We start from the raw sequence: 22801 nt of genomic DNA, 5'->3' as shown, positions 1-22801 counted from the left end.
GAGAGCATGGCAAACGTGGTCCCCAGGGCCCAGGTGGGCTTGCAAAAGTAGTAGTGGGGCAGCGAGGGAGGAAACCTTAGCCGCCAATAACCGGCAGTGTTGGTTAATGGCGTGTGTCTTGGGGCACCAGTTTGCATGCATCTTGAGGGCAGGGCATGTGCCCAGTATAGGCTTATGCCGCTGGTGTGTATGAAATTTGGTCTATTATGTTATGTTGTAATATTATGGGGTAGGGTCTGTGTGGATTGAGTGTATTGTATATTATATCTATGTATTCACACTGTATAAAAATATGTACTGTATCAATGAGATAAGATGTTTTCATTTTCTTTGTATTTGTATGTTAGGTTGAGAATAGGTTTGGGTGAGTAGCGCAAAGGTGGGGGGGGGTGAGGCTTCCTACACGTTTGTGCTGGCGAGACTTTTAGTGATAGGTGTCCTTACCTGCAGTGAATTATTTATATGTGCTAAATGTGTTTCAGTTTGTGGTGATGTATTGTTTTGATATATATCTAAGCCATGACTGGTGTTAGTACACTGTTCAAGCAGTCTTGTGGTTGTGTAATACACTTTGTTGGACAAGCAAGACAACTGTAATGTTAATGTATACATGTCAACATGTCTGTAAGATTGATGCAGGTTGCTGTGGCAAACCTGTTTGATTTAGAATAGGAGGGGGATAAGGGGGGAGGGGGTTGGAAGCCCACACGGGGTTGTGTGTGGTGAATTATTGAGCAATGGAAGGTTATTAGATCTGTTGCCGGATAGGTCCTGTATTTTACTTTTACTGTTCTGTACCGTTTCAAATAAAATATAAAAAAAAAAAAGACACCAAGAAGCAGGACTTTTCTGTACTTGACTGAAGAAGCCTACTGTGTAGGCGAAACGTTTCGAAATAAAGGTACCTAACTGCTGCACATGTGTCTTACCTAACAACCTGTCGGTATTTTATACCATTTTGATGTTCAAGCAGGATTCAATACATCATACACTACTATAGTGGTGTATGATGTTGGATGCTTGTAGTGCAAGCATCCAAAAAGATACACTACTGTAGTGGTACTCTACCTATATACTCACCTATATTTGGTTGCAAGGGGTCAAATTACAACCCCTGTATGATGTTGGATGTTTGAAGTGCAAGTATCCAACCTAATGCAATACTGTAGTAGTATATAACGTTGGATGCTTGTAGTTCAGGCATGCAACATGGTGTGTACACTGAGAATTAACATAAGAAATATTATACAAACTGCCAAGTAGATGAATAAGACATATGTAACACTTTCTATCTTTAATACCTCCACATTAAATATACCAGTGTTGCACAACCATCTAATTCAACACTACTAACATTCTTCCAGACCACAAGCCAACACGAGTATATTGCGATCTAAGACACATGTTCAACAGTTATATTTACGACCTACCAATACACAAAGCAGCTGACTACTAGCACAGAAGGCAAGTGACTATCAAAACACTAGATAACTAGCCTAGGTTTGTCCTCTGGCTTGTGTTTACATGACATCAATCTTTGTTGTGGCTCAATATTGAAAGAGTTTCCCAGGAGGTACTAGTACTCCCACCACCTCCAGTAACACCCCACACACATCTCAACCCTCTAGCCATTAACCTCGACCATAAAAGTTACGATAAACCCACAACAAGACTCGAAATTCAGCATAAATATACTTTTGATGGCGGACTGCTAAATGAGGTTGAACGCCCCCTCAAAGTCTCCCAGTGTAAACATATGCTCGTTTTCACCCTTCTGGGCCTCTGAGGTGCAATTAATCTGTATTATAGTAATCTCTAGACCTCAAGGAACAAGGAGAGTGTGTGATGAAGTGGATGAAGACTCACCCAACTGTGCGAAAACACTTCATCAATGAGGAATCCCCTGACATCTCCTGCATCGACAACAACACCGCTGGAAACTATTCAATATCGTGTCCGTTTCCTATCACTCAGTAATTATCTTTATTTATCTATTTAAAAAACCCAAACTCCTAATAAAAATACCTAAAACTCTTTTTATTAATCGAGTAGATTCAGCCTATTGCAATTTTATTCCAGATTTTAGTGTGCCTTTAAAATTTGACAATTTTGGTTTCTGAAAACTGGAATCGAGGGTTGAAACATTTATATCAAAGTCAAATGACTCCTTTGTCACATACATCATCAACTCTTAACCACAATTTTAATAAATTAAGCCATAAAGTTAATTCATAAGATAACTGTAAGTGAGAATAGGAATAAATAACATAGTTACGGTGATAAAATAATGAACCATGTTGGAGGGAGGGAGTGTAGTGAGGGGCCAGCCAGTGCTGAGACACCATCACTGTCTCCTCCAACACTACACTACTCAAGCGTTATGTTCGCCCTCAGGAGCGCTGTCAGCCGCCTCGCCGGTGCTAACACCAGCATGGTGATGGCCACCAGGACCCACATCGTCTCCGGGCCGCCCACTGTTAAGATTTCCAAAGCGGTGAGTGATCATCCTCTCCAGGAAAGTATCTTGATACCGATGAAGGGCTCTTGATCCAAGGAACCGGACTTCACCTTATCTTCCTTCTGACGAATATGGATGCCTCCCATTCTCCAAGAACATTTTTGTTTTGGAAAAGGATCTTGGTATTTGGCCGGCATATATGATATTGATTTATTTAAGTTGGATCATTAAGTGTAAACAACCGGTGCTTCTGCCACTCTGGCCATAATTTTTTCCAAAAAATGTCCAAGTTGGTTTTGCCACACTTTTAGTATGTGTAAATGTAACAAAGAACCTAACGTAACTTAACCTTACTCCGTTTAGCGCTTTGGTTATAATAATAATCTTATTCCACCCATATATGTCAGAAAAATTGATAGTAGACAGTGTATTAAAGAAAGCATGTCAGACAAGCACAGTGTCTACCTACTGAGGCTCGCAGGACCCTATGTCTACACCATAATAAGGGCTAGAATAGGCTTATACAATGTCATATGGACTATGCTTGCTCTTCATGGTACTCTGCCTTGACCAAAAAACAAAGACTGCAAGTCAGTCAGAACAAAATGGTAAGATTCATCCTGGACCTGAGTCCAGGAGAACATGTAGGCCAGGATGAATTACAACTATTGGATATGCTGAATGTTGAAGAAAGAGGAAAACAACTGAAGTTAAATCCACTTTATAAAATTACTCAGTGTCCAGAATATCTTGCTGCCAGTATTAAGGCCAGGAGCCGGAGCAGTCATAGTACTAGGGAGAGAGAGCGCAACTTTGTAGTAGCCACAGTCAGTGGCCAGGCTTCAAACACCTTTTATTGTACAGCAATAAAGGAATAGAACAGACTGAAAAATTACTTAGGTGGGCTGAACTGGAATGACCTGACTAGGGGTCAGGTAGGTGGTGATGGTTGCCGATATGATGCTTTCCAGGGCATAGTTCTAGCTGCTCAGTCAAATTATGTTCCAAATAGGGAAATCAGATCAAACAAAAATGATCCTAAATGGATGAACAATAGATTAAAATATCTGATTGGTCAAAAGAGAGGCATATATAGGCAAATCAAAAGAGGAGAGGGGCAATTAAGAAATCGATATATTCAGTTAAAGAGAGAAATAAAAAAGTGAATTAGAAAAGCAAATAGAGATTATGAGGTTAAAGTTGCAAGAGAATCGAAGACTAACCCAAAAGGATTCTTTCAGGTATACAGAAGTAAGATCAGGGACAAGATAGGCCCACTCAAAAGTTCCTCGGGTCAGCTCACTGACAGTGATAAGGAAATGTGTAGAATTTTTAACACATACTTCCTCTCAGTTTTTACACAGGAGGATACCAGCGATATTCCAGTAATGATAAATTATGTAGAACAGGACGATAATAAACTGTGCACTATTAGGGTCACAAGTGACATGGTCCTTAGGCAAATAGATAAATTAAAACCTAACAAATCCCCAGGCCCTGATGAACTGTATGCAAGGGTTCTAAAGGAATGTAAAGAGGAGCTTAGCACGCCTTTGGCTAATCTTTTCAACATATCACTACAAACTGGCATGGTGCCAGATAAGTGGAAAATGGCAAATGTGATACCTATTTTCAAAACAGGTGACAGGTCCTTAGCTTCGAACTATAGACCAATAAGCCTAACCTCCATAGTGGGAAAATTTATGGAATCAATAATTGCCGAGGCAGTTCGTAGCCACCTTGAAAAGCATAAATTAATCAACGAATCTCAGCATGGTTTTACAAAGGGGCGTTCCTGCCTTACGAATTTATTAACTTTTTTCACTAAGGTATTTGAGGAGGTAGATCATGGTAATGAATATGATATTGTGTATATGGACTTCAGTAAGGCTTTTGACAGGGTCCCACATCAGAGACTATTGAGGAAAATTAAAGCACATGGAATAGGAGGAGAAATTTTTTCCTGGATAGAGGCATGGTTGACAAATAGGCAGCAGAGAGTTTGCATAAATGGGGAGAAATCAGAGTGGGGAAGCGTCACGAGCGGTGTTCCACAGGGGTCAGTGTTGGGCCCCCTGCTGTTCACAATCTACATAAACGACATAGATGAGGGCATAAAGAGCGACATCAGCAAGTTTGCCGATGACACCAAAATAGGCCGTCGAATTCATTCTGACGAGGACATTCGAGCACTCCAGGAAGATTTGAATAGACTGATGCAGTGGTCGGAGAAGTGGCAGATGCAGTTTAATATAGACAAATGCAAAGTTCTAAATGTTGGACAGGACAATAACCATGCCACATACAAACTAAATAATGTAGATCTTAATATTACGGATTGCGAAAAAGATTTAGGAGTTCTGGTTAGCAGTAATCTGAAACCAAGACAACAGTGCATAAGTGTTCGCAATAAAGCTAATAGAATCCTTGGCTTCATATCAAGAAGCATAAATAATAGGAGTCCTCAGGTTGTTCTTCAACTCTATACATCCTTGGTTAGGCCTCATTTAGATTATGCTGCACAGTTTTGGTCACCGTATTACAGAATGGATATAAATTCTCTGGAAAATGTACAAAGGAGGATGACAAAGATGATCCCATGTATCAGAAACCTTCCCTATGAGGATAGACTAAGGGCCCTGAAACTGCACTCTCTAGAAAGACGTAGAATTAGGGGGGATATGATTGAGGTGTATAAATGGAAGACAGGAATAAATAAAGGGGATGTAAATAGTGTGCTGAAAATATCTAGCCTAGACAGGACTCGCAGCAATGGTTTTAAGTTGGAAAAATTCAGATTCAGGAGGGATATAGGAAAGTACTGGTTTGGTAATAGAGTTGTGGATGAGTGGAACAAGCTCCCGAGTACCGTTATAGAGGCCGGAACGTTGTGTAGCTTTAAAAATAGGTTGGATAAATACATGAGTAGATGTGGGTGGGTGTGAGTTAGACCTGATAGCTTGTGCTACCAGGTCGGTTGCCGTGTTCCTCCCTTAAGTCAGTGTGACCTGACCTGACTAGGTTGGGTGCATTGGCTTAAGCCGGTAGGAGACTTGGACCTGCCTCGCATGGGCCAGTAGGCCTTCTGCAGTGTTCCTTCGTTCTTATGTTCTTATGTTCTTACATATCAAAGCCAGTCACAGCACGAGCCAGTTTGAGAAGAGAGCCAGAAGGTACCTGATGAATGTGGCGACAGAAAGGGAGGAGAATTTTTTTTTTTTTAGCTGACACGAATGTAAATATAACTCAAAATATTTTACCTTATTCTTAGTATACCTCCTTTATAGTATAATAATAAGATATTATCTCCTTTATAATATAATAAGGTATGAAAAGTACTCCAATGGAAATGTCACTGCCTTTTTTGGGTTAACCTAGGTTCTCTACACACGTGCTGCTGTGTCATAATCTATACTATTTGTATACATACCTGAATAAACTTTACTATGTGACTGACACATCTGTCTATATTGTCTGTCATTGTTTGATGTGCTTGGCTGGAAGCATCAGTGCTAACTGTTCATTAGTCCTGTTGATGTACTGTACATCTCCAAATAAACGTATTTTGCTAATATCCCAAAATTTGCACAAGAAATAATTTATATGCCCTTACTTTCAAGAAATGGTAAACATAAGAATGAGAATACTGCAGTAGGCCTACTGGCCCATGCTAGGCAGTCCCATTCACACCCACTTATTTATGGTCGTCCTGTAAAATGAAGGACCTCAGTGGAAATAAGTCACTTTGACGTTTTGGAGTTATCCTAGATAATTTATTGTATGACTTTTGTACTTGTGCCTAAACAAACTTTCTGAGCCACAATCTAAAAAAGGTCTAGCCAGAGGTATATAAATTTGAAGTACAATATAACCTTATCTAAACTTCAGCATGGGAGACTACTCTCTCCCGTGTTCGCTTTGGCCATACTCTTCTTAATCGTGGATATCTCATGGAGAGGCGCTCTGCTCCTCTCTGAGAATTGTCAGGTTCCATTATCAGTCAGCCACATTGTTAGACTGCCCACTTTATAAACGAGCACGCAGAATTTACCTCCGTCGTCTTCTTCGCTCCACTGCTCTCTCTACCTTCCCAGTGGCCTGGTGGCTAAAGCTCCCGCTTCACACACAGAGGGCCTGGGTTCGATTCCTGGCGGGTGGAAACATTTCGACACGTTTCCTTACACCTGTTGTCCTGTTAACCTAGCAGCAAATAGGTACCTGGGTGTTAGTCGACTGGTGTGGGTCGCATCCTGGGGAACAAGATTAAGGACCCCAATGGAAATAAGTTACAGTCCTCGATGACGCACTGACTTTCTTGGGTTATCCTGGGTGGCTAACCCTCCGGGGTTAAAAATCCGAACGAAATCTTATCTTTCTCGCTGATGGACCCACCTTTCATCCAGACTCTCTCATTGACTTTTTGACAACTGACTGACTTCACAAACTCTGATACCTTCAGCCCTTTCTACCTCAATCTCTTGCTACCCTCTACCCCCGCACTATCCCCTGCCCTGCTGTTTTCTGTAACCTACTGATCATCCCTCCCAATACCCTCGCTTCCTTCCCTACCCTGCAGCGCTGTATAGCCCTTGTGGCTTAGCGCTTCTGTTTGATTATAATAATAATAATAAACTTTAGCACTTTGTTTCTTAATATGAAGCCAAGAAATCTTAATTCTTTTGTGAATAATTATGCTTTCTTGGCTTTAAATTTCTGCTAAACAGAACTCATGGCTCTTTTTCGTGATTGAGGATCTACGTGGTGTAACTTACATGCCGTAGTTTCCTTTTCATAGGATAGAACCTTACACTGTCTTGTTTGAACTGCATCTGCCACATAAATCAATCCAGGTCATCCTGTAACCTTCTAGTGTTTATATCAGAAATTATTTGAGAAAAAGTAATTTGCTATACAAATTTTACCCCTCAAAGGAGGATCCTTGATGCTGGTGAGGGGCTGTTGATTTAAGGAATTGGACCTATGTTCCAGTTCATTGAATCAAACCTGAGTGCCTTCCATTCCCCAAGGTACTGGATGATCCCTATGGGTTTAGTGCTCCCCCCCCCCCCCAATGAATGTAATACCTCTCATATCTGAACTATGTATATGGGCTGAAACTGGTTCAGAAACAGTTTCCGGATACACGAGGGAGGAATAAATGCACATTCGTAGTCACATTGCCATCGGCAATGGCGTTGTAGATTTAAAAAATGAGTAACGTTGTCTGGTGGTGGGACCAGACACCCTGGGCTCGAATGACAGCCTCCCGGATTGCACAGACCACAGGACTATATTATTATTATTATTATAATCAAAAAGAAGCGCTAAGCCACAAGGGCTATACAGCCAGAGGACTATAACTTTTCAAATGGGCTGTGGACAGTGGATGCTCCACGTACTCCAAAAAGTGTTTCAACACCTACCCTTGCTGCTGAAGTTTTTGGTCTTGGAGGCATTAATGGTGTAATCATTTAGGTCATGCAGAATACATTATTATTATAATCAAAAAGAAGCGCTAAGCCACAAGGGCTATACAGCGCTGCAGGGTAGGGAAGGAAGCGAGGGTATTGGATGGCAGAAGGGAGGAGGGATGATCAGTAGGTTACAGAAAACAGCGGGGCAGGGGATAGTACGGGGGTAGAGGGTAGCAAGAGATTGAAGTAGAAAGGGCTGAAGGTATCAGAATTTGTGAAGTAAGTCAGTTGTCAAAAAGTCAATGAGAGAGTCTGGATGAAAGGTGGGTCCATCAGCGAGAAGGGAAGGTAAAGAGAGAGCAGCAGAGCGAAGACGACGACGGAGGTAAATTCTGCGTGCTCGTTGATAAAGTGGGCAGTCCAACAGAATGTGGCTGACGGATAATGGAACTTGGCAATTCTCACAGAGAGGAGCAGGGCGCCTCTCCATGAGATATCCATGAGTAAGACGAGTATGGCCAATGCGAAGACGGGGGAGAGTAGTCTCCCAACCTCGACACTGGTGATAAGAAGACGGCCAGTAACCTATACTCGGTTTAATAGATTGAAGTTTGTTGCCGAGCATAGTAGATCAACGTTGTTGCCAATGGGTGTGAAGTTGGGAAGATATTGCAGCAAAATAGTCTGTAAATGGAATACCTCTACATGAAACTGGTAGGCCATGTACTGCTGACCGCGCAGCAGTGTCTGCCTGTTCATTGCCCTGTACGTCGACATGACCAGGGACCCAACAAAAAACAATATCTTTATGCTTGGTAAAGATGCGGCGTAGCCAAAGTTGGATACAGAGGACTAAGGGGTGAGGTGTATCAAATTTCTGTATAGCCTGTAAAGCACTAAGGGAGTCTGAGACAACCACAAATGATGACACAGGCATAGATGCAATACAGATAAGTGCTGTAAGGATGGCATACAATTTAGCAGTAAAAATACTAGCCGAAGATAGTAAATGCCCATGTACGACGCTGTCCGGAAACACTGCTGCGAATCCTACGCCGTCAGAAGACTTAGAGCCGTCTGTGTACACAGCAATGGCATGAGAATGAGAGTGAAAGTGGTCAAGAAAAAGAGCGGGAAGCGACCGTAGACAGTTGGGCTTTCGAGCAAGGGAGAGAGAAAGAACAGACTCGAACAGCTGGAACTTCCCAGGGGGGTAGGGAAAAGTGAGATGCTACATGTACATAGAAAGGTGGTAATTGAAGAGAAGACAAGAGCGAATGAAGGCGAAGAGAGAAGGGACGGAGTAAACAGGGGCGGCGAACAAATAAAGAATGTCTACTAATATCAGTGACCATTCTATAAATGGAAGGATTGCGGAGATCATGAGAGCGTACATAGTAGCGAAGGCAATGGGCATCACGGCAATGTCCCGATCCCTCTCCGGTATCCCGGAGTGGCTTTGGGTGTCTTTCGGGCGACGGGTGTATCTGGAAGCCACCTTCCGGATTCCGGGGGTGGTGGCCGAAGGAGGTATGCTTTGTGGCGGATATCCGGCCGCCCTCTCTTTTGTCCACCGAGGTAGCTTGGCAGATGTGAGGTTGCTATCCCGGATTGCTGGTTTACTGGCATGAAGGGTAGGGTATGGCACGGGTTCCATGCTGCATCTGCGCTACTAGCGGTGCTGAGGTCCTCTTGGGCGCGGAGGGAGATTTCCGGCCCTTTCATTCCTCCTGGGAACTATTCCTCCCCGCTCCCCCCTTTTTTTATTCTTTTTTTTTTTATTTTTATTTTCTTTTTTTTTTCTTAAAAACAAAAAGCAAAGGAGTAACCTAACCATGGCAGCCCTAGTCCATGAACCCACTACCCCCGGGCCCCTTCTTGATACCGCACCCCATTCTGACCCTGCCTTGTGTTTAGACCACTCTTCGGACACTCCTGATGCCCCTGTACCTCTTGCTGGTGCTGTTTCCTCACCCGCTTCAGGTACCGGGGCTTCGACTGACTCCTTCGATTTGTCTGAACTCCGCTCTCCTTTGACTATGCTTCCGGCTTCTCCCTCTACGGTACGGCAATTTTTGAATCGTCCACCCATTTCACGCCGGACCAACTCCGGTCCTACTCCTAAACGTCAACGTCAATCTCCTGATGATGCTCCTTCGTTACCTTCCCATTCTACTCGGAAAAGACCGACACGTCAAGCACTCCCTCTCCACGCTCAGATTCGGACCACACAATGGACTAAATTCTTTACTTTAAGACAGACTTCTTCTTCTGCCTACCTTTCTGACCATAGTATTGGCAAAGTGCTCCTGCGTCATGTTGGTAGAGATATTTCATTTCATGCTCTCGAGCGGTATGCGCATCGTCACTGTCCAGAATGCTACCCAAGCTCATGATCTTTCTCTCCTTTCGAATATCGATACTACTCCTATCACTATTGAAAAACATCTTTCTCTCAATTCTTGTAGTGGTACTGTCATTCTGCCCCATACCATAGTCCAACAGAATTTCCAGTCATGTGGCAATGACATTTTTGAACAGCTGGAACTCCAGGCTCTCCCAATCCTCAAAGTAGACACTTATGTCCTTCCTGCCCGGGGGCGGAGACGTTACCCTTGCAATGTGGCTTGTTTAACTTTTGACAGCCGAGAACTCCCGTCCTCTGTATATGTCGCGGGACATCAGTTACAAGTTCGAAAGGTGATACCTACACTGCAACAATGTAGAAATTGCTGGAGTTTTGGTCACCCAGCGAAATATTGCAGATCTATGGCCGAATGCCCAGTCTGTGGTGCCGACGACCATTCTAATACATCTTGCAGTCAACCTCCATCTTGCCTTAATTGTAATGAAGCTCACCCTTCGTACTCCCGCCGTTGCCAGGTCTTAAATGAACGTGAAATCCGTTGCCTCAAAGAGGCAGAAGGTCTCCCTTATGCTATGGCAGTTACTCATCTCCGCCTCCAAGGGAGACTACCCCGTGTTTCTTATTCTCGTGTTTCCAAACATCCCCCCACTTCTGGGGTCCCATCTTCTGCAGCCTCCTCTGTTATTACCCCTCCCATAGCCACTACGCCATCTAATCCTTTTGCTGGCCTTGGCTCTGACGTCCCGACTACAACTCGGTCTGTTCTCACATCTTCGCGTGCTTCCTCACAAGCCCCAGTATCGACAAGACCTCATACGACACCTAATACCAATCGCCCCTCTACTCAGAAGTCCAAAAAATCCACATTGCTCAAATCTTCTTTGCCCCTTCCTTCCCTTCTTCCACCTCCACACTTTACCTTTCCAGTCTCTGTACCTAGTTCTTCCCCTCTCTCTGGCTCTATTACAAGTGTGGAGATTCACCCTCCTCCTCGTACTATGCCTTCCACCCCCGTCCCCTCCCAAGTTTCTCCCTCTTCTGCCACCTCCCAGGTTTCTGCCTCTTCTGTCCCCCCCCCACACTTCATCTCCAGTCCCTTACACTCTTCCCTCCCCCTCTACTTTGGTACAGTCCATTACTGTCCCAATCTTTACTCACCCTCCTCCTTCTATCTCCAATATGGTCTCCCATACATCTTTGAATTCAGAAACACTTGAAGCCATTTCAGAATATATTGCAGAGAGTAAACCTTCAATGGACACTGATTCACTTCCTGTTCCTTCTCTTCCCTCTCCTCCATCTTCACAACCCCATTCTTCGCAACGCTCCGTTCCTTCGCTACTTGAACGTCTTCCAATGCCACCACACGTTGACTTTTCTAACCTCTCTAGTCCGTAGGTGCCTTTACCTACGGATTCCTGGTATTTTCTTCATCGCCAATCATGGCCTATTTACAGTGGAATATCCGCGGCCTCAGGGGTAATCGGGGTGAGCTTCAGATGTTGCTTTCCAGGTTTTCCCCTGTTGGTGCTTGCTTACAAGAACCAAAATTACACTCGGCTGTTTTCCAACCTATCTCAGGCTATAATTTATTGTATTCTTCGGATCCTTTCTCAGATGGGACCTTTAATGAAAGTGCCCTTCTTCTACGCAGTGATATTCCATACTGTCAACTATTTGTCCATACCTCGCTGCATTACACTGCAGCCCATATCCACTTGAATAAGTAGTTTACAGTATGTTCTTTATATCTCTCTCCTTCTCGGGCATTTTCTATCCCAGACTTTGCCTTTCTTGTTTCATCCTTACCGCCACCACTTCTGTTACTTGGTGATTTTAATGCCCACCATTTCCTCTGGGGGGTGGTCTCATTGTGACTCACGTGGCATCCAGTTGGAGGCTTTTCTCGCCTCTCACCCCCTCCATGTTTTAAATACGGGTACTCCCACCCATTTTGATCCTCGTACTCATACACACTCTTGCATCGATCTATCAGTCTGCTCTTCCTCCACTGCACTAGACTTCACCTGGTCTGTTCTACCAGACTTACATGACAGCGATCATTTTCTGATCATTCTTACTTCTCCTTCCTATTCACCACCTTTCCGTAGCCCTCGCTGGCAATTTGATCGGGCAAATTGGGATCTTTACTCACACCTCACTGCTTTTAGTGAGGTTCCTTCTTCATCCTCTATTGATGAGCTCCTACACATCTTCTCGACGTCAGTTTATACCACAGCTTCTCATTCTATACCCCAAACCTCAGGCAGGCATTCTCAGAAGTGCGTGCCTTGGTCTCCTGCTTGTGCTCGTGCAGTACGTTTGAAACGTGCTGCATGGGGCAGGTACCGGTACAATAGAACCGCTGAGAGACTTCTTGATTTTAAGCAGAAGCGTGCGATCGCTCGCAGTGTCATCCGTGAAGCTAAACGCACTTGTTGGCGAAACTGTTTCCACCATCACCTCTGCTTCTTCTATGAGTGCAGTCTGGAAAAAAGTGAGGAAATTGAGTGGTAAATACTCTCCTGACCCGGCTCCTGTTCTACGGGTCGTTGGTGTTGATGTAGCAAACCCTCTCAACGTTGCCATTGAACTTGGCACACATCTGGTCCTTATTTCCCGAGGGCTCCATCTATGCCCCTCGTTTCTTTCCTCAAAGTCTGCCAGAGAGTTAGTACCCTTGGACTTTTCTTCTCTCAGAGAAGAACAGTATAATGTGCCTTTTACACTTGAAGAACTGGAGGCAACGCTCTCAGCTTGCCGATTATTGGCAGCTGGGTCTGACGACATTCATATTCGTATGTTACAACATTTACATCGGTCAGCCCTTGTAGTCCTCTTACACCTCTTCAATCTTATTTGGGCACAAGGAGTTCTTCCCCAGCTGTGGAAATCTGCCATTGTTCTCCCTTTCCGCAAACCGGGTACTACAGGACATGATGCCTCCCACTATCGCCCCATCGCTCTTACTAGTGCAGTTTGCAAAGTGATGGAACGTCTCGTAAATCGACGTTTAATGTGGTATTTAGAGACACACAACAGTCTCTCCGCTAGTCAATATGGCTTTCGTAAGGGTCGTTCTACCATAGACCCCTTACTACGCTTGGATACGTATGTTTGTAATGCCTTTGCGAATAATCACTCAGTTATTGCCATATTTTTTGACCTTGAGAAGGCATATGACACAACTTGGAGGTATAATATTATGGCCCAGGCCCATTCCTTAGGCCTCCGAGGCAATCTACCATTCTTCCTTAAGAACTTTTTAACTGACAGACATTTCCGTGTTCGAGTCAATAATGTTCTTTCCCCGGACTTCGTCCAAGCTGAAGGTGTCCCTCAGGGATGTGTTCTAAGCACAACACTTTTTCTCCTTGCTATAAATGATTTGGCCTCTGTTCTTCCACCCAATATTTGGTCATCACTATGTTGATGACTTCGCTATTGCTTGTGCAGGCGCTGACTGTCACCTTATTGCAGTTTCTCTTCAGCATGCGGTCGACCGTGTTTCCACTTGGGCCACCATGCATGGGTTTAAATTTTCAAGTACCAAAACTCGCCAAATTACTTTCACTAGACGCTCTGTTATCTCCGATCATCCTTTGTATCTCTATGGCTCCCGTATCCCCGAACGTGATAGTCAGGTTTCTAGGCCTTCTCTTTGACCGTCGGTTATCCTGGAAACCTCACATTACCTCTCTGAAGGCAACTTGTCACAGCCGGCTAAACCTTCTTAAAACCCCTGCTCATCTTTCCTGGGGAGCTGATCGTCGAACTCTGCTTCGCCTACATTCAGCCCTCGTTTTATCGAAACTCGATTATGGTGACCAGATTTATTCCGCGGCCTCTCCTGCTACTCTCTCTAGCCTTAACTCTATCCATCACCAAGGATTACGTTTGTGCCTTGGTGCTTTTCGCTCTTCCCCTGTTGAGAGCCTCTATACAGAAGCGAATGTTCCATCCTTGTCTGATCGCCGTGATGCCCATTGCCTTCGCTACTATGCACGCTCTGATGATCTACACAATCCTTCCATTTATAGAATGGTCACCGATATTAGTAGACATTCTTTATTCATTCGCCGCCCCTGTTTGCTCCGTCCCTTTTCTCTTCGCCTACATTCACTCGTCTTCCCGTCAGTTACCACCTTTATGTGTTCATGTAGCATCTCACTTTTCCCTACCCCCCTGGGAAGTTCCAGCTGTTCAGGTCTGTTCTTTCTCACTCCCTTGCTCGAAAGCTCAACTGCCTACGGTGGCTTCCCGCTCTCTCTTTCTTGATCACTTCCACTCCCATTCTCATGCCACCGCTGTGTACACAGATGGCTCTAAGTCTTCAGACAGCGTCGGATTCGCAGCAGTGTTTCCGGACAGCGTCGTGCGGGGGCATTTACTATATTCAGCTAGCATTTTTACTGCTGAACTGTATGCCATTCTTGCAGCACTTATTCGTATCGCATCTATGCCTGTGTCATCATTTGTAGTAGTCTCAGACACCCTTAGTGCTCTACAGGCTATAAGAAAATTTGATACATCTCATCCCCTAGTTCTCCGTATCCAACTTTGGCTATGCCGTATCTTTACCAAACATAAAGATATTGTTTTTTGTTGGGTCCCTGGTCATATCGACGTACAGGGCAATGAACAGGCAGACACTGCTGCGCGGTCAGCAGTACATGACCTACCAATTTCCTATCGAGGTGTTCCATTTCTGGATTATTTTGCTGCAATAGCTACCCACCTTTACACCCGTTGGCAACAACGTTGGTCAACTCTGCTCGGTAACAAACTTCATTCTATTAAACCGAGCATAGGTTACTGGCCGTCTTCTTGTCATCAGTGCCGAGGTTGGGAGACCACTCTCTCCCGCCTTCGCATTGGCCACACTCGTCTTACTCATGGGTATCTCATGGAGAGGCGCCCTGTTCCTCTCTGTGAGCAGTGTCAAGTTCCAGTATTGATTAGCCACATTCTGTTAGACTGCCCCCTCTATCAACGAGCACGCAGAATTTACCTCCGTCGTCTTCGTTCTACTACTCTCTCTTTACCTTCCCTTCTTGCTGGTGGACCCTCGTTTAATCCTGACTCTCTCATTGACTTCTTGACGACTGATTTACTCCACAAACTCTGATGATACTTTTTGCACTCCCCTCGGCCCTTTCTAGTTCAGTCTCTTGCTGCCCTTTACCCTTTCACCATCCACTACCCCGCTGTTATCCGTAACCTATTACTCATCCATCTCCCTTTTGCCACCTGATGCCCTCGCTTCCTTCCTGCCCTGCAGAGCTGTATAGTCCTTGTGGCTTAGCGCTTCTTTTTGATTATAATAATAATAATAATGTTGCTGGATCAGTCAGCTGCTGCTGCACCACGGTCAGCTGCTGTTGCACCATCAGCTGTTTCTGAACATGACTCGTCCCGAACCTGTCCGTCCAGCCTGAGCGCCTGCCTTGCCGTCATTGTTTACAAGCCAGGGTGGCTGGTTGCATGCATACATTCGATACATTTTGTATTACAGTGGACCCCCGCATACCGTCTCCATCACATAACGTACAATCCGCATACCACTCGCTTTTATCGCAAAAATTTTGCCTCGCATACCGCTCTTCGTCCGAGACGCATCCAATGTGCGCCCTTAGCCAGCCTCGCATGTGCCGCTGGTGGCATTGTTTACCAGCCTGCCTCCGCGGTAACATCCAAGCATACAATCGGAACATTTCGTATTATTACAGTGTTTTTGGTGATTTTATCAGCCAAATAAGTGACCATGGGCCCCAAGAAAGCTTCTAGTGCCAACCCTACAGCAATAAGGGTGAGGATTACAATAGAGATAAAGAAAGAGATCATTGATAAGTATGAAAGTGGAGTGCGTGTCGCCGACCTGGCCAGGTTGTACAAGAAACCCAAATCAACCATCGCTACTATTGTGGGCAACAGAAAGGCAATCAAGGAAGCTGTTCTTGCCAAAAGTTTAACTGTGTTTTTGAAACGGAGATCGCAAGTGATGGAAGATGTTGAGAGACTCTTATTGGTGTGGATAAATGAAAAACAGCTAGCAGGAGATAGCGTCTCTCAAGCGATCATATGTGAAAAGGCTAGGAAGTTGCATGAGGATTTAATTAAAAAAATGCCTGCAACTAGTGATGATGTGAGTGAATTTAAGGCCAGCAAAGGTTGGTTTGAGAGATTTAAGAAGCGTAGTGGCATACATAGTGTGATAAGGCATGGTGAGGCTGCCTGTTCGGACCACAAAGCAGCTGAAAAATATGTGCAGGAATTCAAGGAGTACATAGACAGTGAAGGACTGAAACCTGAACAAGTGTTTAATTGTGATGAAACAGGCCTGTTTTGGAAGAAAATGCCAAGCAGGACCTACATTACTCAGGAGGAAAAGGCACTCCCAGGACATAAGCCTATGAAAGACAGGCTTACTTTGTTGATGTGTTCCAATGCTACTGGTGATTGCAAAGTGAAGCCTTTATTAGTGTATCACTCTGAAACTCCCAGACCGTTCTGGTAAAAGAATGTCCTCAAGGAGAATTTGTGTGTGCTGTGGAGGGCAAACAGTAAGGCATGGGTCACTAGGGACTTTTTCTATGACTGGTTACACCATGCATTTGCCCCCAATGTGAAAGGTTACCTAACTGAAAAGAAATTAGAACTTAAGTGCCTCCTGGTGTTAGACAATGCCCCTGGTCATCCTACAGACGTGGCAGAGCGACTTTATGGGGACACGAAATTCATTAAGGTGAAGTTTTTGCCTCCTAATACCACTCCTCTCCTGCAGCCCATGGACCAGCAGGTTATTGCAAACTTCAAAAAACTGTACACAAAAGCTCTGTTTGAAAGGTGCTTTGTAGTGACCTCAGAAACTCAACTGACTCTAAGAGAGTTTTGGAGAGAGCACTTTAATATCCTCAATTGTGTAAACCTTATAGGTAAGGCTTGGGAGGGAGTGACTAAGAAGACCTTGAACTCTGCTTGGAAGAAACTGTGGCCAGAATGTGTAGACAAAAGGGATTTTGAAGGGTTTGAGGCTAACCCTGAGAGGATTATGCCAGTTGAGGAATCCATTGTGGCATTGGGAAAGTCCTTGGGGTTGGAGGTTAGTGGGGAGGATGTGGAAGAGTTGGTGGAGGAGGACAATGAAGAACTAACCACTGATGAGCTGATAGATCAACTTCAACAGCAAGAGGCCAGACCTGAGGAAACTGGTTCAGAGGAGGGGAGAGAGAAATTGAAGAAGTTGCCTACTACGAAGATTAAGGAAATCTGTGCAAAGTGGCTTGAAGTGCAAACCTTCATGGATGAAAATCACCCTCACACAGCTATTGCAAGCCGTGTTGGCAACCTGTACACTGACAATGTTGTGAAACACTTTAGGGAAGTCATAAAGGAACGAGAGGTACAGGCCACTATGGACAGATATGTTGTGCGAAAGAAGTCCAGTGACTCTGAAGCTGGTCCTAGTGGCATTAAATTTTAAAAGAAGGGAAGTAACCCCAGAAAAGGACTCGACACCTCAAGTCTTAATGGAAGGGGATTCCCCTTCTAAACACTAACACACACTCTCCCCTCCTCCCATCCCATCAATCATCACCAGATCTTCAATAAAAGTGTCATGTAATTGTGCATGCCTTTTTCAGTTTGTGTGTATTAAAACTAACATTTCATGTGGTAAATTTTTTTTTTTTCAATACTTTTGGGTGTCTTGCACGGATTAATTTGATTTCCATTATTTCTTATGGGGAAAATTCATTCGCATAATGATAATTTCGCATAACAATCAGCCCTCTTGCACGGATTAAAGTCACTATGCAGGGGTCCACTGTATTCCATTATTTATAGTGCTTGTAACTGCTAAATAAGCCACCATGGGCCCAAAGAAAGCTTCTAGTGCCAACCCTGTTGTAAAAAGGGTGATAAATACTATCGTACCACAGTCAGCTGCTGCTGCACCATGGTCAGCTGCACCACAGCTGTTGTTGTTGCTGCACCACCATCAGCTGTATTACTCGAAGATGTGGAGAGTGTGTTGTTGGTGTGGCTTAACGTGAAACAATTACCGAGAAACAATTAACCCCAGAGGGTTAGCCACCCAGGATAACCCAAAAAAGTGTGTCATCGAAGACTGTCTAACTTATTTCCATTGGGGTCCTTAATCTTGTCTCCCAGGATGCAACCCACACCAGTCGACTAACACCCAGGTGAACAGGGAAAAATGCCTGGAACTAGTGCTCATATTGGTGAATTTAAAGCCAGCAAAGGTTGGTTTGAGAGATTTAAGAATCGTAGTGACATACACAGTGTGATAAGGCCTGTTCTGGAAGAAAATGCCAAACAGGACCTACAGTACTCAGGAGGAAAAGGCACTCCCAGGACACACTGTCTCATCAGTCATTGCTGCATCTTCAATAAAGGTGTCATTTATTCTTCATTTAGTATAGTAGTACATGCACAATATATATTGTGCATGTACTACTCTACTATTGTGCATGTACTACTCTACTATTGTGCATGTACTACTCTACTATTGTGCATGTACTACTCTACTATTGTGCATGTATCCTTCTCTTTGTGTGTAGGAAAATGTATATTTCATGTGGTAAAAAAATTTTTTTCATACTTTTGGGTGTCTTGCACGGATTAATTTGATTTCCATTATTTCTTATGGGGAAAATTCATTCGCATAATAATTTCGCATAACAATGAGCTCTCATGCACGGATTAATATCGTTATGCGGGGGTCCACTGTAAATAGGCCATGATTGGCAATGATAAAGATACCTGAAATCCGCAGGTAAGGGTTCCTACGGACTAGAGGGGTTAGAAAAGTCCCCATGCGGAGGCAGTGGAAAACTTTCAAGCAGCGAAGGAACGGTGCGCTGTGAAGAAAGGAGTTGCGCAGATGGAGTAGAGGAGAGAGAAGGAGCGGAGGGTGGATCAGTGTCCATTGATGGTTTGGTCTCTGCAATATATTCAGAGATTGCTTCAAGTGTTTCAGAATTCAGAGACATCGTATGGGAGACAATATTGGAAATGGTAGGGGGAGGATGAGTAAAGATTGGAACTGTAATGGACTGTACCAAGGTAGGGGGGGGGCAAAAGGGTGGAGGGAACTGGAGAAGCGTGGAAGGGGACAGAAGAGGCAGAAACCTGGGAGGTGGCAGAAGAGGAAGAAACTTGGGAGGGAACAGGGGAGGAAGGTACAGTACGAGGAGGAGGGTGAACCTCTACACTTGTAACAGAGCCAGTGAGAGGGGGAGAACCAGGTACAGAGACAGGGAAGGGAAAATGAGGAGGTGGAAGATGGGTAGGAGGTGTTAACGGACCTTTCTTTGACTTTTGAGAAGTAGAGGGACGATTGGGAGGAGGTGTCATATGAGATCTCGTCGCTACTGAGGCTTGAGAGAGAACACGAAGAAGCGAGATCAGACCGAGACGTTGAAGTAGGGACGTCTGAGCCGAGGACAGCAAAAGAATTAGCTACAGGAGTGACTATGGGAGAGGTAACCACAGAGGTGGGTGCAGAAGATGGGATACCAGAAGTGGGGGGACGTTTTGAAACACGGGAATAAGAAACACGAGGTAGTCTCCCTTGGAGGCGGAGATGAGAAACTGCCATGGCATAAGGGAGACCTTTTGCCTCTTTGAGGTAACGGATTTCCCGCTCGTTTAAGTAGACTTGACAACGGCGAGAGTACGAAGGGTGAGCCTCATGACAAGGCAAGAGGGAGGTCGATTGCAAGATGTATTAGAATGGTCATCGGCACCACAGACTGGGCATTCGGCGATAGATCTGCAATATTTCACTGGATGGCCAAATCGCCAGCAATTTCTACACTGTTGCGGTGTAGGGATCACCTTTCGAACTTGTAACCAATGTCCTGCTACATAAACTGAGGATGGGAGTTCACGGCTGTCAAAAGTTAAACGAGCCACATTGCTAGGGTATCGTCTCCGCCCGCGGGCAGGAAGAACGTAAGTGTCTACCTTGAGGATTGGGAGATCTTGGAGTTCCAGCTGTTCAAGAATGTCAGTGCCACATGTCTGGAAATTTTGTTGAACTATGGTATGGGGCAGAATGACGGTACCACTACAAGAATTGAGGGAATGATGCTTTTCAATAGTTACAGGAACAGTATCGATATGGAAAGACGAGAAAGCTCATGAGCCTGGGTAGCATTCTGTACGGTGACGATGCGCGTACCGCTCTTAAGAGCACGAAAAGAAATATCTTTACCAACATGGCGTAGGAGTGCCTTTCCAATACTGTGGTCAGAAAGATAGGCAGTAGAGGAAGTCGGTCGTAAAGTGAAGAATTTAGTCCATTGTGCAGTCTGAAACTGAGCGTGGAAAGGTAGTGAAGGACGTGTCGATCTTTTCTGAGAAGAACGAGAAGGTGGAGAAGTATCATCAGCAGGTAATTGTCGTTGGCGTTTAGGCGTGGGACCAGAGTTGGTCCGACGTGGAACGGGCCGGCGATTCGAAAATTGCCGCACCGTAGAGGGAGAGGCCGGAAGCATAGTCAGAGGAGAGTGAAGGTCAGATAAATCGAAGGAGTCGGTCGAGGCCTCAGTACCTGAAGCGGGTGAGGAAACAGCACCGGCAAGAGGTACAGAGGCGTGTCCGAAGAGTGGTCCAAAGACGAGGCGGGGTCAGAACGGGGTGCGGTATCAAGAAGGGGCCCGGGGGTAGCAGGTTCATGGACTAGGGCTGCCATGGTTAGGTTACTTTTCTTTTTGTTTTTAAGAAAAAAAAATAAAAATAAAAAAAAAAGAATAAAAAAAGGGGGGACCGGGGAGGGATAGTTCCTAGGAGGAATGAAAGGGCCAGAAATCTCCCTCCGCGCCCAAGAGGACCTCAGCACCGCAAGTAGCGCAGATGCAGCATGGAACCCGTGCCATACCCTACCCATCATGCCAGTAAACCGGCAATCCGGGATAGCAACCTCACATCTGCCGAGCTACCTCGGTGGACAAGAGAGAGAGCGGCCGGAAATCCGCTGCAAAGCATACCTCCTTCGGCCACCACCCCCGGAATCCGAAAGGTGGCTTCCAGAGATACACCCGTTGCCCGAGACACACCCAAAGCCACCCTCCGGGATACCGGAGAGGGATCAGGACATCCCCAGGCATTCCAGATTCCGCGGCAAACTATGCCACCGCCAAGAACCTCAATGGAATGGGATGGACCCCGGTACCCTTTCCCACCTAGGAACTAGCGTGCCTGTGGGGGGGGAGGCAAAAGGGAGGGGTGGGGAGGAGGAGGAGGAAAGGAAAAAGGGGAGGATGGGATAGGGAATGGGGGATTGGGGGGTAATTAGGTTCGGTCTGAGGAAGTAGACCGACAGGTCTAATTCCTCAGACCAAGAGCCTCTTCACCACAGAATACATTAGAAAATGTGCTATTATGTTAATATGCCATATGCAGCATGTTCTTGCCCGTGTGTGCTGTTATAAATGGTTTGTGTACAGAATCACACTTGGGCTATTGCAATCATAAGATTGGTAATTTGAGTACTCTATCTCTTGGGGTGGGTAGGTTATTCAGGTACCCTTGAGTGGTAAAAATGGCAAACTATACACCATGCTTGTTATAGAAGTATTTTCATAGAAATTGCATAAACTTTTGGGAAAAATGTAAAATTAATCTTTACTCACTTTCCCACAGGCATTTCACCAGCTTCATTAAAAGATTAATATAATACCATGCTGTATTATTATTATAATCAAAAAGAAACGCTAAGCCACAAGGGCTATACAGCGTACCATTCTGTAATATTCCTATGCTGTGGCTGTCAGAGCTATATTCTTTTTATTGTTCTTAATTTAAATGAAAGCAAAGCCAGATTGAATAATTAATAATTTTTACCCGTTTTTCATACAGGAGATGCTTGCTCATGGTACAGTGATCGTGGTTGGGTGCTGTGCCATCCCAGCATGGATTCTCGTCCATATTAAAGAGTACCGTGGCCGTGGCAACTGATGTAAATTTTATGCACTCTAAATGGAAAACTTGCAAACGTTTATGTTAGTGTACGAAGTTCCCCAAATCTCGTAATAAATTTGTACATAAATATTAATAAACATTATGTATTCATCTTGTTTTAGTACACTGAATTTGAGAGGATTTGAACAAGTAAATCCCATTTAGACAAGGTATCAAACTTTACAATTTGGTGCTTTCTTTGATTATATCAAACTTGACTTCCTTTTTCCAAGTGCTGTATGACTTGCATGTTTAACGCTTTCCACGAAAAAAAAAAAGGTAAGTTACTCTCCCAATACTTTTCATTAAGGACAGGAGTAATAAGTGTTATTGTAATACATCTTGTATAATACTTGTCTTGCAGCTGCCCACGACTTCTGGCAAGGAACCCCACTTATTGTTCCCTGAAAGGGTATACTGTAGTTTGCTTGCTTTTCCTTAAATTTAGGCTATTCCTTTAGGGAAGACTTCTTGATGCCAGAGACACTTGATCCCAAGAATTGAACATGCATCAAACCCAAAGGCCTCTTTACCCTCAAGTGCTGGTTTAATGCTTCTTCATGAATAATAATT

At 44.5% G+C, this 22801-nt stretch overlaps 1 protein-coding gene and 1 long non-coding RNA gene across 4 annotated transcripts in view; one reads left to right on the top strand and one right to left on the bottom strand.

Moving 5' to 3' along the window:
• The window catches only part of LOC128692738 (BTB/POZ domain-containing protein 7), a 116134-nt gene extending 114182 nt beyond the window's left edge, over window positions 1-1952 (bottom strand). For all 3 annotated transcript variants that reach the window (XM_053782065.2, XM_070089980.1, XM_053782068.2), the window contains exon 1: window positions 1867-1952. The gene's annotated coding sequence lies outside the window, so the exon portion shown is untranslated. The remainder of the gene's footprint in view (window positions 1-1866) is intronic.
• Window positions 1953-2327: 375 nt separating this feature from the next.
• On the top strand, window positions 2328-22337 carry LOC138853428 (uncharacterized). Its single transcript, XR_011392612.1, has 2 exons — window positions 2328-2494; window positions 22127-22337. It is a non-coding gene; the product is annotated as an uncharacterized lncRNA (long non-coding RNA).
• Window positions 22338-22801: the final 464 nt, after the last annotated feature.

Source organism: Cherax quadricarinatus, chromosome 30 (assembly GCF_038502225.1).
Source record: "Cherax quadricarinatus isolate ZL_2023a chromosome 30, ASM3850222v1, whole genome shotgun sequence".
Taxonomy (NCBI): domain Eukaryota; kingdom Metazoa; phylum Arthropoda; class Malacostraca; order Decapoda; family Parastacidae; genus Cherax; species Cherax quadricarinatus.
Note: the sequence above shows the minus strand (reverse complement) of the source record. Positions and strands in the feature narration are given on the sequence as shown.